Below are 13,552 nucleotides of genomic sequence, written 5' to 3' on the forward strand. Positions count from 1 at the left end.
CAAAAAGCTGCTATACATACTGTAGTACATGTGGCTGCTTTTCCTCTTTCTTTGATCTCTTTGGGAGCTGGGGTGGGGATAAAGCAAATGATGGTGTCACTGGGTCCAAGGGTGTGCAGGGCATCGTTTCCAACTGTTCTCCAGAACCTGGACTAATTCACAAGTCCCCTAATATGCCCATTCCCCACAGACCCTCAACATTTATCTTTGTCATCTTTGACAATTTGATGGATGTGAAGTTGGTTTAATTTGCATTTCTCTCACTATTAGTGAATGGAGGAATTTCCCCCAGATGTTTGTTGACAGCTTGGATTTCTTCCTTTAAAAATTATCTATTCATTATTTATCAATTGGGGAATTGTTCTTATAAATTTGAACCTTGGATGTGAGACCTTTATCTGAGAAACTTTCTAGAAACACTTTTTCCAGTTAATGTTTGCCTTCTAATTTTAACCGCATCGGTTTTGTTTTGTGCAAGATGTAATCTAGATTGTCCATTTTACCTTCTGTGATTCCTCCCATCCACTGTCTAGATGTGAACTCACCCTCCATCCTAGATCCCAAAGGCAGCTGTTCTGCTATTCCTTTCATTTGCTTATGGCATGACTTTTTATATCCAGGTCATGGATTCATTCGCAGTTAATTTTGGTATAGGGTGGGAGATGTCAGTTCATGTTTAATTTCTTTTTTTTTTAATATAAATTTATTTATTTTTAGTTTTCACTTCCACAAGTTTTTGAGTTCCAAATTTCTCACCCCTCCCCCCACCCCAAGATGGCATGCATTCTGAATACCCCTTCCCTGGTCTGCCTTCTCTTCTATCTCTCCCCCTCCTTCTCTTATCCCCTTCCCCTTCTATTTTCCTGTAGAGCAGGATAGACTTCTGACCCCATTTCCTGTATTTCTTATTTCCCAGTAGCATGTGAAAACATTTTTTTTAAAAAACATGTGTTTTTAAAACTTTGAGTTCAAATTTTCTCCCTTCCTCCCCACCTACCATCATTGAAAAGGCAAGCAACTCAATATAGGTTGTACATGTGCAGTTATGCAAAACACTTCCTTAGTAGATATGTTGTGAAAAACTAACTCTATTTCCCTTAATCCTATCCTGCCCTCCCATTTATTCTATTCTTTCTTTTGACCCTGTCCCTCCTCAGAAGTATTTGCTTCTGATTACCTCTTTCCCAATCTGCCCTCCTCTCTATCACCCCCTGCTCTCTTGTCCCCTTCTCCCCCTATTTTCCTGTAGGGTAAGACAGATTTCCATACCCAATTGAATGTGTATGTTATTCTCTCCTTAAGCCAATCCTATGAGAATAAGATTCCTCATTCCTCTCACCTTCCCCTGTTTCCCCTCCACTGTGAGAGACTTTTCTTTTCTGTTTTTTTTGTGAGATAATTTACCCCATTCTACCTCTCCCTTTCTTCTCTGAGTGTCATCCTCTCTCATCCCTTAATTTTATTCTCCAGATATGACCCCTTAATCTTCAACTCACCCTGTGCCTCTATCTATCTATCTATATATACACATACATCAATTTTTCCTCCAACTACCCTAATACTGACAAAGTTCTCATGAGTTACAAATATCATCTTTCCATGCAGGAATGTAAACAGTTCAATCTTAATAAGTCTCTTATGATTTCTCTTTCCTGTTTACCTCTTCATGTTCCACTGGAGTCCTGTATTTGAAAGTCAAATTTTCTGTTTAGCTCTGGTCTTTTCATCAGGAATGCTTGAAAGTCCTCTATTTCACTGAATGACCATTTTTTCCCCTGAAGGATTATACTCAGTTTTGCTGGGTAGGTGATTCTTGGTTGTAATCCTATCTCCTTTGCCCTCCGGAATATTATATTCCATGCCCTGCGGTCCTTTAATGTAGAAGCTGCTAAATCTTGTGTTATCCTGATTGTGTTTCCACAGTACTTGAATTGTTTCCTTCTGGCAGCTTGTAATATTTTCTCCTTGACCTGGGAACTCTGGAATTTGGCTACAATATTCCTAGGAGTTTTCCTTTGGGGATCTCTTTCAGGAGGAGATTTTCATGTTTAATTTCTGCTAAGCCGCTTTGCTGCCCCCCCCCACAGAAGATGGGATGTTGCCTCGGGGGAAGCCTGGCACGTTGAGAGAGCTTTTTACCGCCCCAAGGGTGAATCTCAGCCTCCTGGTGTTCAGGTGTGGGCCAGCTCATCGTCCAACTTCGGGGCTGTCCAAGGCACACGTGCACATGCAAGAGGACAAGCTCCAGGGCTGTCCATCTAAGCATCACAGTCTGGACTGAGGAATTCTTTGTCCACATGGTTCTTCCTGTGTGAATGGTCAGGCCAAGCTCCTTGGGGTGATGGTCACTCTCACATAGGAGACTTTCTATTGTGGAGAGGAAGCTGGGGTCAGCTTAGGGTGTGAGATCCAGGAGGATTAGCCAAGTGTCCATCCAATCCCTGGACTAGAGCCTTCTGGAGCCCTCTCTGTGGGGCCAGAGGGAGTCCACCCCTGCCCAAGCTCCCGTGAGACATTGAGAAACATGCTGAGAGGTAAACACAGAGGGCTGAGCTTGGAGTCAGAGGCCCTGGGTTCAAGTCCCACTTTTGATGCTTCAATTCCTTCATCTGTAAGGTTGGACCAGAGACCCTTCCACCTCCAGATCTGTGATCCCATGACCTCATGGCCTCACCCCATCCATACAGACACTCCATTCTGTGGCTTCCAATGTGGTCTGGCCCTTCGTGGCCCACCTGGTGCTCTCAGTCCTCAGAGGACAGGTCCCTGGCCTGTTGCCAGGCCGCCCTTGAAGCTCTACAGATTGGAAGGAGCTGGCACAGCCGGAACTCCCTGGGCCTGGCCATCCCACCCCAAGGCTCTGCAGGAGGGTGTGGGGGGGACTTGGTGATCTTTAGAGTGGTGGATAATTCCCCCTGCCCCGGGCAGCAGCAGGACCAGAGAAGCCAGCCCAGGGACCCTCCCATTGTCCCTCCAGGATCCTCCACATTTCTCAGGGCTCCGTCACTGGGACAATGACCCCAGTTTCTGTAAAATGAAGTGTGTTTGTTATCCTGGAGGAGAGGCCTCCTTGGAGAAATATGTCACTGACTGTGATTTTCAGGCTCTGAAAACCTCTCTTTAGAGGTTTTCAAAAATGACCTGGTTTTGTACAAACATAAATGATGAATTGAAATGTTTTTACAATCTAAAAAAAGAAATCAGCAAAAGCAGGTCAGTGGGGCTGCCCCAGAATCCACAGCATGGAATGCTGCCAGGCCTTCAGGGGCCTGGCCGATCTTCCAACAAGACAGGATGGACCGAGGAGAGGAGAGGCCAGGGCAGTTCAGGGCCCCGTAGGAGGCCCCGGGCAGGCGGGGTCAGCCAGCTGCTGAGGGCTCTCCACCCACACGCAGCACTGGGGGTGGGTCTGGGGGCCTTGGGCCCAAAGGCCTCCCTGCTGAACTCCTGTGTGGGCAGATGCCAGCGTTGGGACCACAGAGCAAGCACTGCAGCTCCGGGGTCAATCAGGCCAGCCGAGCGCCAGCTCGCTTTCCAGATGAGGAAGACACGTTTCTTTGAGTGGTGAGTTTGCTTTTTGTTGCTGAGTCATTTCAGACACGTCCGACTCCTTGTGAGGCCACCTGGGGTTTTCTTGGCAGAGACGCCAGAGCGGTTGGCCATATCCTTCTCCAGTTCATTTTGTAGATAGGGAAACTGAGGCAAACAGGGTGAAGTGACCTGCCCAGGGTCATATAGTTGCTGTGTCTGAAGCTGGATTTGAACTTGAGAAGATGAGTCTTCCAGATTCCAAGCCCGATGCTCTATCCATTGAACCACCTAGCCACCCAGGTTTGCTTTAGAAATGAAAAAAAAAATGCCCAGGAAGGAGTCATTTGCCTTTGTGGGAGCTCATAGGCTCATAGCTTTTGCAAGGATTCTCAGAGACTGAAGCTCTGACAATGTAAAGAGGAGGAGACTAGGGAGGAGAAGGGACTCCCTGACTGGGCATGGAAGGTTCTGGAAATGCCCAGGGTGCCCCTTCCCCACAGCGCACCAGATGCCTGCCCGACTTGGAAGGACTTAGGAGTCTGGTTAAACAAAAAAGACTTGGAAAAGGAGTGGAAGGTGGTGTGTCACTGTCAGCAGAGCCTGCCGGCAGGGCCATGTGGCCTCTGAGGTGCCTGCCAACACGAAAATGCCCTGCCTGGGGACCCTGCGAGTGTCTGGTGGCCACGCATGCTTGGTGGCGGGATCTGACCTAGAACAGAGCCCGGGGAAGACACCAGAAGGCCGGGGCTCCTTCTGACCTGGGCGGGGGGTACCAAGCCAGAGGGGCTGCTCAGCGTGTGCCACCCGCAGCGGCAGGCAGGGTGGGGGGCAGGAAGGCGATGAGTTCAGGTGTCTTTAGCTTTCACCCTGTTGGACTGACTGGGTGCAGAGGCCTTCCCCTTCACTGCACAGGGCCCATGGCCTGGACCTGGGGCTTTCTTGGGCCGGGCCATAGGTGAGTCACTGTCCTTGGTGCTGACCGCCCCCTCTCTTGCAGGGCCTGAAGCTTAGGAGGAGGAGTGAATGTGGGACTAGTTTCAGCATAGGTGGGCCTTGGGACTCTGGGAAAAGAAGTCGGCAGTCAGACTAACAATCTGGAAGGAGCCAGGGCAGGAGGTGGAGACAGAGATGGAAGCAGGGTCCAGCTTGCCTCTGACCGCATGAGTCTGACGAGTTCTTGGACGTGGAGGTGGTGGCTGATGGCCGGGTCCTCCCCACAGTCTGTCAGTCAGCCAACAAGCATTTGCTAAGCGCTTACTGTGTGCCAGGCACCGTGCTGAGCGAGTGCCGGTCTTCAGGCCTGAAGACTCTCCCCCCTGCCCGGCTGCCAAGTATAGGAGGTGCCCCCCCACCAGATTTCCTTCAGGTGGGATTCATTCTCTTCGGAGGTCTGCAAGCAGAGACTTGACAGCTTGGCTGGGTGGGAGGAGGGAGGGATGCTTTTTTCATTTGTGGACCTGATTAGATGCCTCTGAAGTCCCTTCCTGCTCCAAATACCAGTCATAGGGATCTGTCATTCCATGAATTCCTTCTGCCCATCAGCCAGTGCCGGACCCGGTGGGGACAGGCCCAGATGTCTTTGGCTACAAGAGAGCAGGGGCTGGTGGTGTGCAAGGGGGAGGCATCTGGAGGGGGGGGACTGTCACTGGTGGAGCGCTGCGGTCACTGGTTGAATAACGGGCTCCGCCAGCATCTTGGAAGCTCTGTCCATCTGGGGTCCTGGGGGCTCCACCACAGCTTGGAAAGAGTTCCCCAATACTGCTGTTGACTGTTCGTGGCTTCTATGTTCTTTGGCCGTGTATAAGGTGCCAGGTAAGTCAGCCCATGACGATTATAACTGCTCCATGTATTTACTTACCATGGGATGGGAGGAGAGGGAATACAGGGAAGGACAGAGGGAGGAGAACCTGGTTTTAGTACCCGGAGGCAATGGGGACCCAGTGATGGCTCTTTTGCAGTAGACATATAATGAGCCTATATTTGGGGAAGATCCCTTTGATAACTGGGTGAAGGATGGATTGGAGAAGGGAGATGGGGGAGAGAAAGGTGCATGTGGCCAAGGGGTGACAAAGGTTTTGACGACAGAGGTGAAAGAGTGACTGGAGGGAGAGGCCGGATCCCTGAGACCCTATCGGTCAAGTCCTTTGCGACTTGCCGAGGACTTCATACACGCGAGCTGCAGCTGCGGCTTCTCAGGCCAGCAGTGCTCACGAGAGGCAGCGGTAACCAGAGGAGCGCGCATTTAGCCAATTATTCCAGCACTTTACAATGCGTTTAGCTTGGCTCTGCAAAGGGCTCACCGGCCGATCCCTCCTCCGAGCCTCCCTCCTGCAGGGGAGGCCGTCAGGGCAGGTCCCCTTCTACCGGAGGACGCCCGGGTGCTCCTTCACAGACTGAGAAGCTGGGTTGTAGCTCTGCAGAGACAGGACTGGTCTGGCTTCTCTTTCCATCACGTAAACCTTGAGGGAGCTCTGGGCGGGAGCTGGGACTAGAGAGAGGCGGACGGAGGACCCGGGCAAGGGAGGGGGCCACCTTCTGGGGAGCCCCCGGGGCCTTCTTGTTCTCTTTCTGTCCTTCTCTAGTAGGGCTCCCTGTTGTGTGCCAGGCAAGGCTGAACATGGAAAGCATCTCTCCTGGGAAGCATCGCAGGAGCCTCCTGGGCCACAGAGGCCGGGCTGCAGGCTCTCGGCAGGGGACAGGCCGACTCGGGGCTGCGGTGGGAGCCTCTTACCAGGCAGATGATGCTCGCCTCCAGGGAGCTGCAGCCTGGGGCAACCACAAGAAGGGATGAGAGCAGAAGCTACTGGGAGGAGTGACTAAGCCTCGGGGAGGACTCAGGCTGAGGCTGAAGGGAGCCCGGGGGCCCTCCGGGAGGGGGAGGGGGGCTCTCTAGGACCTTCTAGCACAGCCCAGGCTTCGACCTCTTCTTTGGAGCATCACGGGATGCCAGAGCTGGAGGGGATGGATCTGTGAGATGCTGGGGCCCAGCCCCCTCCTGAGCCCCGGGAAGGAGAAGGGGCTTGCTCCTGGTCACACCTCGAGCCCGGGTCTCCTGATCCCCAGGCCAGTGCACTTGCCTGGGAGCCCTACTATAAAATGCTCTGAGGATGAGCCGGATGGGTCGCTGCGCTTTCTGACCTGCAGCTTTTGCTCCAAAGCCTTCAGTGGCCAAGGACAGACCCTCAGCCTGGCCTGGAGGGAGGGAGGGCCCTTCCCAGCTTGGCTCCTTCTCATTTTCCCAGCCCCCATTACACCCTCCCATCAGAGGGAGGGAAAAGGCTGCTCCCCACTTCTTCTAGTAATGGGGTGTTTCCAGGTGAGTGGGGGGGGCTGTAGGTGGGGCCTCAGAGTTTAAATTTTGTTTTTTTGTTGGCAGGATCTTGGCAGGCGTCAGGCCCAAGTTCTCGCCCAGTGCAGTGATATCTTCTGCAGCATCCCCCAGAGACTGTCTGTCATTCAGCCTCTGCTTGGATACCACCAGCGATGGGGAGCTCAGTGCTTCACAATACAGCCCACTCTATCTTTGAATGCTCAGTCATGTGGCCTTTATTTAGGACTTACTATGTGTCAGGCCCTGTGCTAAGAGCTGGAGATACAAAGAAAGTCAAAAGACAGTCCTCACTGTCAAGGAGCTCCCAGTCTGGAGGGGACACAGCCAGTCTTCCTAGGCCAGGAGGGGCCCAGCCCTGCCCTCGCTTTCCTTCAGGCCACTGGGGACTGGGCTGGCTGGCAGTCTTCTCATCCTGTGCTGGGTCTCACTCCTGCATAAATTTAGGAGTAGGGTTAACCCAACTTCCAGGAAAGCTTTCTGCTGTGCCTGGGTCCTGGTATGTGGTCACAGTTCATGCGTCCTCCAGAGTGAGCCTCACACAACCACATGCTGGAGGGCCATCCCTGACCCTAGAGAGCTGTCCAAGTCTGGGAGAGGGCCATCCCTGGCCCTGGGGAGCTGCCCAGGTCTGGGAGAAGGGGCATCCCTGGCCCTGGGGAGCTGCTCAGAGAAGGCTTGGGGAACAGACAGACAGCTTTAGTTCTTAACCTGAGGCTTTATTTGCAATCCAGCTCTATTCCTGATCTTGCCTCATGGGAGGAAAGCCAAAGCATGATTTTAGCCTCAAATCGGGGATGGGTGGAAAGTGGATTAAAGAAATTAGAGGCAAGGAGGCCAGGGCCAGTGTCCAGACATTCCTGACCCCTTTAGTTCCCCACAGACTGAGGACTCAGAGCTGGAAGGTTCAACATCCCTCCACGTTTGACAGATGGGGAAACTGAAGGGTACCTAAGGTCACTCGGGTGGGAAGTGGACTTGAACTCAGTCCCTCTGAATGCAGTGCACGGTGAGGCCCTCCGGTGGTGGAGAAATAATCTGCATGAAGCAGGTCTCCCTACCCCCACACTCCCTAAGCCAGGAATTCCTGGCTTTCAGTCACTGTCCTGGTCCTCTGTTTGACCTTGAGCTACAGCCAGAAGAGAGAAACCCCTTGGGGAGCTGAGCTGGCAGCTCCCATTTAGCAGTCCCCCACCTCTTCTCCCCAGGGAGATTACCATAGTTAGGTGGGAGAGGTTTACACACATCAGAGCAGCCCAGCTGTCCCTGGGGTGTACCTACAGGGAACCCCCTTGGTGGGGCTGCAGGCCCCTCCTTCCTGGGGAAGTTTGCAGGTGCCTCCAGGCTGGACCAGAGGAGCTAGAGAGCAGAGAGGCTTCCATTGGCTGAAATAGGACATAAATCCCCCTCAGGGCTGCTTGCTGCATCCCAAGCAGGCTCTGCAGCCCGGGGTGCATTGCTGACTTCCAGCATGAAAAGAACCAAAGCCTGGTGAACTGGCTGAATATGGTGTAGGGTCTGTGCTGGGGGTTAGCAGTAGTGTTGGGGGCCATTAAACCATATGTAAGGATTGCTGCAGCTGCCCATTGACTTAGAAAACCACATATTAACTGTATCTGTGTTTTATTACATTTTTATTTATGTTAAAAATTTCCCAATTACATTTTAAATTTCAATTTAATATTTGATTTTTCCTGTTACATGTAAAAACAATTCTAACATTTGTTTTTAAAGAAATTCTTGAGTTCCAAATTCCCTCCCTCTCCTCTGTCCCCTCCCCCTCTAATTGAGAAGGCAAGCAATTAGATACAGGTTTTACATGTGCAGCCATGCAAGACGTACTTCCATATTAGTTACATTGTGAAAGAAAACACAAAAAACCCCCGAGAAAAATAAAGAAAAAGTCTGCTTCAGTTTGCCTTCCGTCTCCATCAGGTCTTTCTTGGCAGGTGGAGAGCAATTTTCATCATGAGTCCTTTGGGGTGGTCTTGGGTCACTGTATTGCTGACAATAGCCAAGTCATTCACAGCTGGTCATCTTCTATTATTGCTGGTACTGTCTCCAATTACATTTCAGTCTGGTTCAGCCACTTTCAGGAGTGTTGTGTGCCCCAAGTGTACCTGTGACTGAGTGTTTAACACCTGGGTTGGACCACTTGCTTTAGGAGTGATTCTAAGGCTGAGCTAAGTCACTACATTGACAAAGCTCCTACTCCCACCAGGAAAGGCTCTGGAAGATGGTGACAAGGGTGAGGGGACCCACAACAGGGGAGTGGCAAGGAAAATGAAGAGGAGCAGAGGAAGGCCAATGGAGAGCAGAGACCAGAAGAGAGCTGCTGGCCAGGGGACATCAAAAGGGGCCCCTGAGCAAAGAATCCTTCACCGGGGCCCCCAGGGCAATCCTGTCAGTACTGGAAGATTTCATGGACTTCTGCGGAGGTTGGACCATTTGGCTTTCCACCGGCTCTAGGGTGAGTCCTTTCTGCGTCCTTTCCTAAGTAAATACTATTTGTCCTTGTTTTGGGCAATCTTGATTTTTCCCTAGATGATCCTCCGTCCTACTCCACTCAGTGACATCCTATACCTTCTCTTCTCTCCTCTAGAACCTATAGCTCTCTCCAGCTCCCTCTGCCTCACGTATGTCCTTGCTTTCTACTTTCTGAAAAAAAATCAAAGCTGCCCTTTTCCAGCTCCCTGATCTCTCTTATTCCACACTTCCAGCCCCTATCCAATGTCTACATCCTCCTCCTGGTCAATGAGCCAACAACCATTTATTAAGCACCTACTGGGTGCTTCATACAGTGTGGACTGTTTTGTAGTCACTTGTTGGGCACTTGGGATACAGAGAAAGGTGAAAGTGGTCCTGGTCTTCAGGAGCTCACAGCCTGATGGGAAAGACAATGTGGAAACCACTGTGCACATCAGATAATGCACTGGAGACAATTAGCAGAGGACAAGTACTAATCAGCATTAAGAGAGATGGAAAAGGCTTCCTGCAGGAGGTAGGATTTTAGCTGGGATTTGAGGGAAGCCAGAGGTGTCAGGAGGCAAGGATAAGAAGGGAAAGCATACCGGGAGGGGGGCACAGCCAGGGAACATGCCCAGCATCAGGAGACAGAGCCCAAGAAAGTCAGTGGCTCTGGGTCTTAGAGTTTGTGGGGGCACCCAGAAAGGCAGGAGGGGGCAAGGTTGGGAAGAGCTTTCAAAGTCAAATGGCTGATTTCCTATTTGATCCTCTAGACAATAGGAAACTCTGAGGTTGGTTTGTCTTTTTAAAAAATATATTTTAAATTTTACAATATTTTAATTTTTATTATTTTATGATATTTATTATTTTATTTTTCGAGGTGGGATGGGAGTAGAGAATGACTTGGTCAGACTTGTACTTTTGAATATCAGTTGGTAGCTGAGTGGGGGATGGGCTGGAGTGAGGAGAAACTGAGGCAGGCAGACCCCTCCCCCATCCCCCCATCCCCAGCAGCTATGGCAGTAGTCCAGGTGTGAGGAGATGAGGGCCAACCCCAGGGGCTGCAGGGGTCGAGGGGAGAAAGGGGCATATTTGAGAGATGTGAAGGTTGGATTAACAGGGCTTCCATTTTCTACCCTCTTACTCTTTCCCTTGTCCTGAATCCCATCTTTTTCTGTCTTCCAGGGAGGTTTACTCCTCCCTTCTTCCAGCTTCATTCTCTGCCCATCCATTGGTTCTCTGTCCAGAGGACATGACTCCTTTGCAATCCTGGCTCCTCTTCTCTGGGTACACTCTAGCCTCTCAACATTGTTTCTAAGATGCGAAGACCAGGGCTATCCTTCCAGAGGGTGTCTGAGGGCCACTAACACCTTGAGATCCTTTTCAGACCATGCTCCCCCCATCTTATACTTTCAAAGTGGATGTTTTCTAACCCCAAGAGATCAGAAACCATAAGGCATAGGAACACTACCCCAGTACAGACAGAGCTTTGCTCCTAGGTGAGGCTTAATAAATGTTTGCTGAATTGGACTGAATTGAATTGAATTACTCTTTGATCATGTCTTTCGGGAATGAGGGACAGTCCTGGGGACAGGCTGACAAGTGGCCTTCCTGGCCCGCATCCCAGTGCCTAATCTTCCTCCATAACACACAGAGATGGTTGTTTGTTTCTTCCAGGTTCCATATGGAAGGACAAAGAAGGTGTTTCTCAGGCGATTGGTTTCCTTCCGTATGTCTCCCACTCTATTCTGCCAAGACAAGAGCCTGGTTGTGACTTCCCTCCCATGCATCATGCCCATCTCCTTGTGGAATGGAGGGAAGCCCCCTCACTCCTCTTCAAAGTCAGACACAAGCTGAGTGTGCATGGGGTGCCTCAGTGAAATTCCTGCTGGACTCTGAAACTCACTCATTGTTCCCTCTGGGATCTTTCAGGGGCTAGTTTTCTGTGAGCATTTTTTTTTTTATCCAGAAGTGAATTGTGACTGGGAAACTGTCATTTGTTTCCATCATTTCCCCTGCTCAGTTGCTAGTCTTTAGGAAGCTAATGAAAAGTGCGCACGACACAATTTCAGCAGAAAAGAAAGCTCAGGTGCCCGGCGTTTCTCGAGCTTGCTCTCAGAGTTAGGTAGCTTGTTACAGGGTCATTGGGTTTGTCTTCAGATCATAATTCTGCTTTGTACTTTTTTGTTAACTTGTGTGTGTGTGAACATGCATTTACAGTTGTAAGAACTGGGAAAATGGGTATTCCAGCTTTGAGGTTTATAACAGATGAGAACTGTATTTTTTTTTTGCCTTTAAATTCATTAATGACATGAATAAATGAGCTTATCTTTACATATCAAAAAAAAAACCAGTCAGATGATGAGAGATGTTAGATTAATGTTCCAAAACCTCACTCTGCCAGGAATGAGAAGCTCAGGCTGGTCAATCTCTTTCCAACGATCTGGAACCAGTAGAAACCCATAAAAGACTGAGTTATTACTGAGAATAACTCTTGAAATATTCCTTCTGAGTTCCAGGCTTCACTGCCCCAAAGGTTTGGAATTCAGGAGACCACATAGTTTGTCTGGGGTTTTGAGATTGGGCCGACCCAAACCCAAGGACTTGCAAACCTTCAGGAGGTCAAGGGGGCCAGACATGGCATTGACCTTACGGCTGTTAGCCTGCCCTGGTCAGTTCTGTGGGTTTGGGGCTTGCCCCGGTTTGGGTCCAGTGAGGGCTCTGTTCCCTGGCTTTTAGCTGTGCCCCTAGTTATGGCCAGCTGCCTCCGAGGAGGATGAAAAGAGAGAGGCTTTTGGGTGGGGAGGGCACAGCCAGGGTGGCCTGGGGCTGTCACTGAAGGCTTCAGTAGGTTATCTGCAGAGCTCCAAGGGAACAGCCACAATGGAGGCTGCTGGTCCCCTGCAGCCTGAGCCTGAGATGGGAGGAAATTACAGAGTATTAAAATGGGGAATGTTATCAGGCTCCAGGTTATGCAAGATGCCATCAGGAGCACTGGGAACAGAGGGCTGTGAACTCTGTAAGAGCAGAGCCCGAAGAGCCCATTCTGAGTCTTCATTTCTGCACCCCACGCTGCAGCCCTCAAGGGGGTCAGCTTCTCCCAGGCTCCTGCCTGCTTCCCCGGGAGGGGGATGGAGGAGTCTTGGAGAGGGCACTTACTCTGAGGCGAAGCCCCCAGAGGGGCTCGGGTGCTTGGAGACTGGGTTGGCCACTGGGGCCTTGGTCAGCTGGCCTTTCTGACTCTGACCTTCGCTGGGGAGTATTTTGGCTCTGGAAGGATCCCCCAAAGCTTTGTTGCTCCCGGATGTGGAGCCAGGGGTGCATGGATCATAAAATGCTCTTCTTGAGGTGTAGGGGGGTTGTTTGGGGGACAGAGATGGGCCCAAGGCAGCCCCCTCTCACTGGCGTGAGGATGTTGAGCTGGTAGGGACATAACCCCTAGAAATGGTACCTGCTTCTTCGTGGCAGACAGCAAGATGGATCATGTTAGTGATCTCCACGTCTGCTGAACCCGGCTGCTCCCATGGGGAGGCAGATGGTGAGGTGAGAAGGCCTCCCACTGAGGCGGGTAGCATCTGGGCAGTGGCCAGAGGGCAGGACTCAGAGCAAAGAATCCCCTCTGTGACCATTTGCATATCCCTCTCCCTCTCTGAGACTCACCTTCCTCTTCTTTATAATGGGGCTAGCCAGACCTGTGTACCTGCCTCAGGCAACGTCTACAAAGTGTGATCCGTAGACCAGGCCTGCGCAATAGAGGCCCGCAGGCCGCTTTCGGCCCTGGGGCCATTCGTGGCATGCCAAAGGATTTCAGGCTGCCAGCCAAAAATGTGGAGGAAAACATCCTTTGTATATAGAGGCCACTGCAAGTGTGCAGGCCAGCTATGGACCAAGAAATAGCAGTGATCGTTACTGAAATGCCCCGGTCTTGAGGGCTGAAAGTCTGAGTTTGACGCGACCTCGTACTCTGGCCTTCCACTCCACAAGTGCCTTGTCCTCCTCAGCCCTGAGTCCAGGGAATCAAGGAAGGCCTCTGGGCCCCACAGACTCAGCTTATCAAGTTTCAGCAAACTCAATGACATTTACATACACGTGTTTGAAGGGGCATCTCTTTTGTAATGCAAATCCAGAATTGGAAGGATCCTGAGCTCCCGTCTCTTCTAAGCCCCTCTTTCAGTCCTTGCCTAGATCTCCCTGGTGAGCGCACCCCCTTCACTGATGCACACTGTG

At 51.0% G+C, this 13,552-nt stretch overlaps 1 long non-coding RNA gene across 2 annotated transcripts; it reads left to right on the forward strand.

Annotated features, from left to right (window-relative positions):
* The first annotated feature begins 5,190 nt into the window (after positions 1-5,190).
* Positions 5,191-11,686, forward strand: LOC110193166 (uncharacterized). Of its 2 annotated transcripts, XR_013483252.1 has the most exons (3): positions 5,191-7,868; positions 8,809-9,329; positions 11,003-11,686. It is a non-coding gene; the product is annotated as an uncharacterized LOC110193166 (long non-coding RNA). The 2 variants fall into 2 exon arrangements; XR_002320386.2 differs by lacking the exon at positions 5,191-7,868 and having other exon boundaries at positions 7,875-9,329.
* The last annotated feature ends 1,866 nt before the right edge of the window (positions 11,687-13,552 follow it).

Source organism: Phascolarctos cinereus, unplaced genomic scaffold (genome assembly GCF_003287225.1).
Source record: "Phascolarctos cinereus isolate Bilbo 61053 unplaced genomic scaffold, phaCin_HiC Scaffold_7;HRSCAF=346, whole genome shotgun sequence".
Classification (NCBI taxonomy): domain Eukaryota; kingdom Metazoa; phylum Chordata; class Mammalia; order Diprotodontia; family Phascolarctidae; genus Phascolarctos; species Phascolarctos cinereus.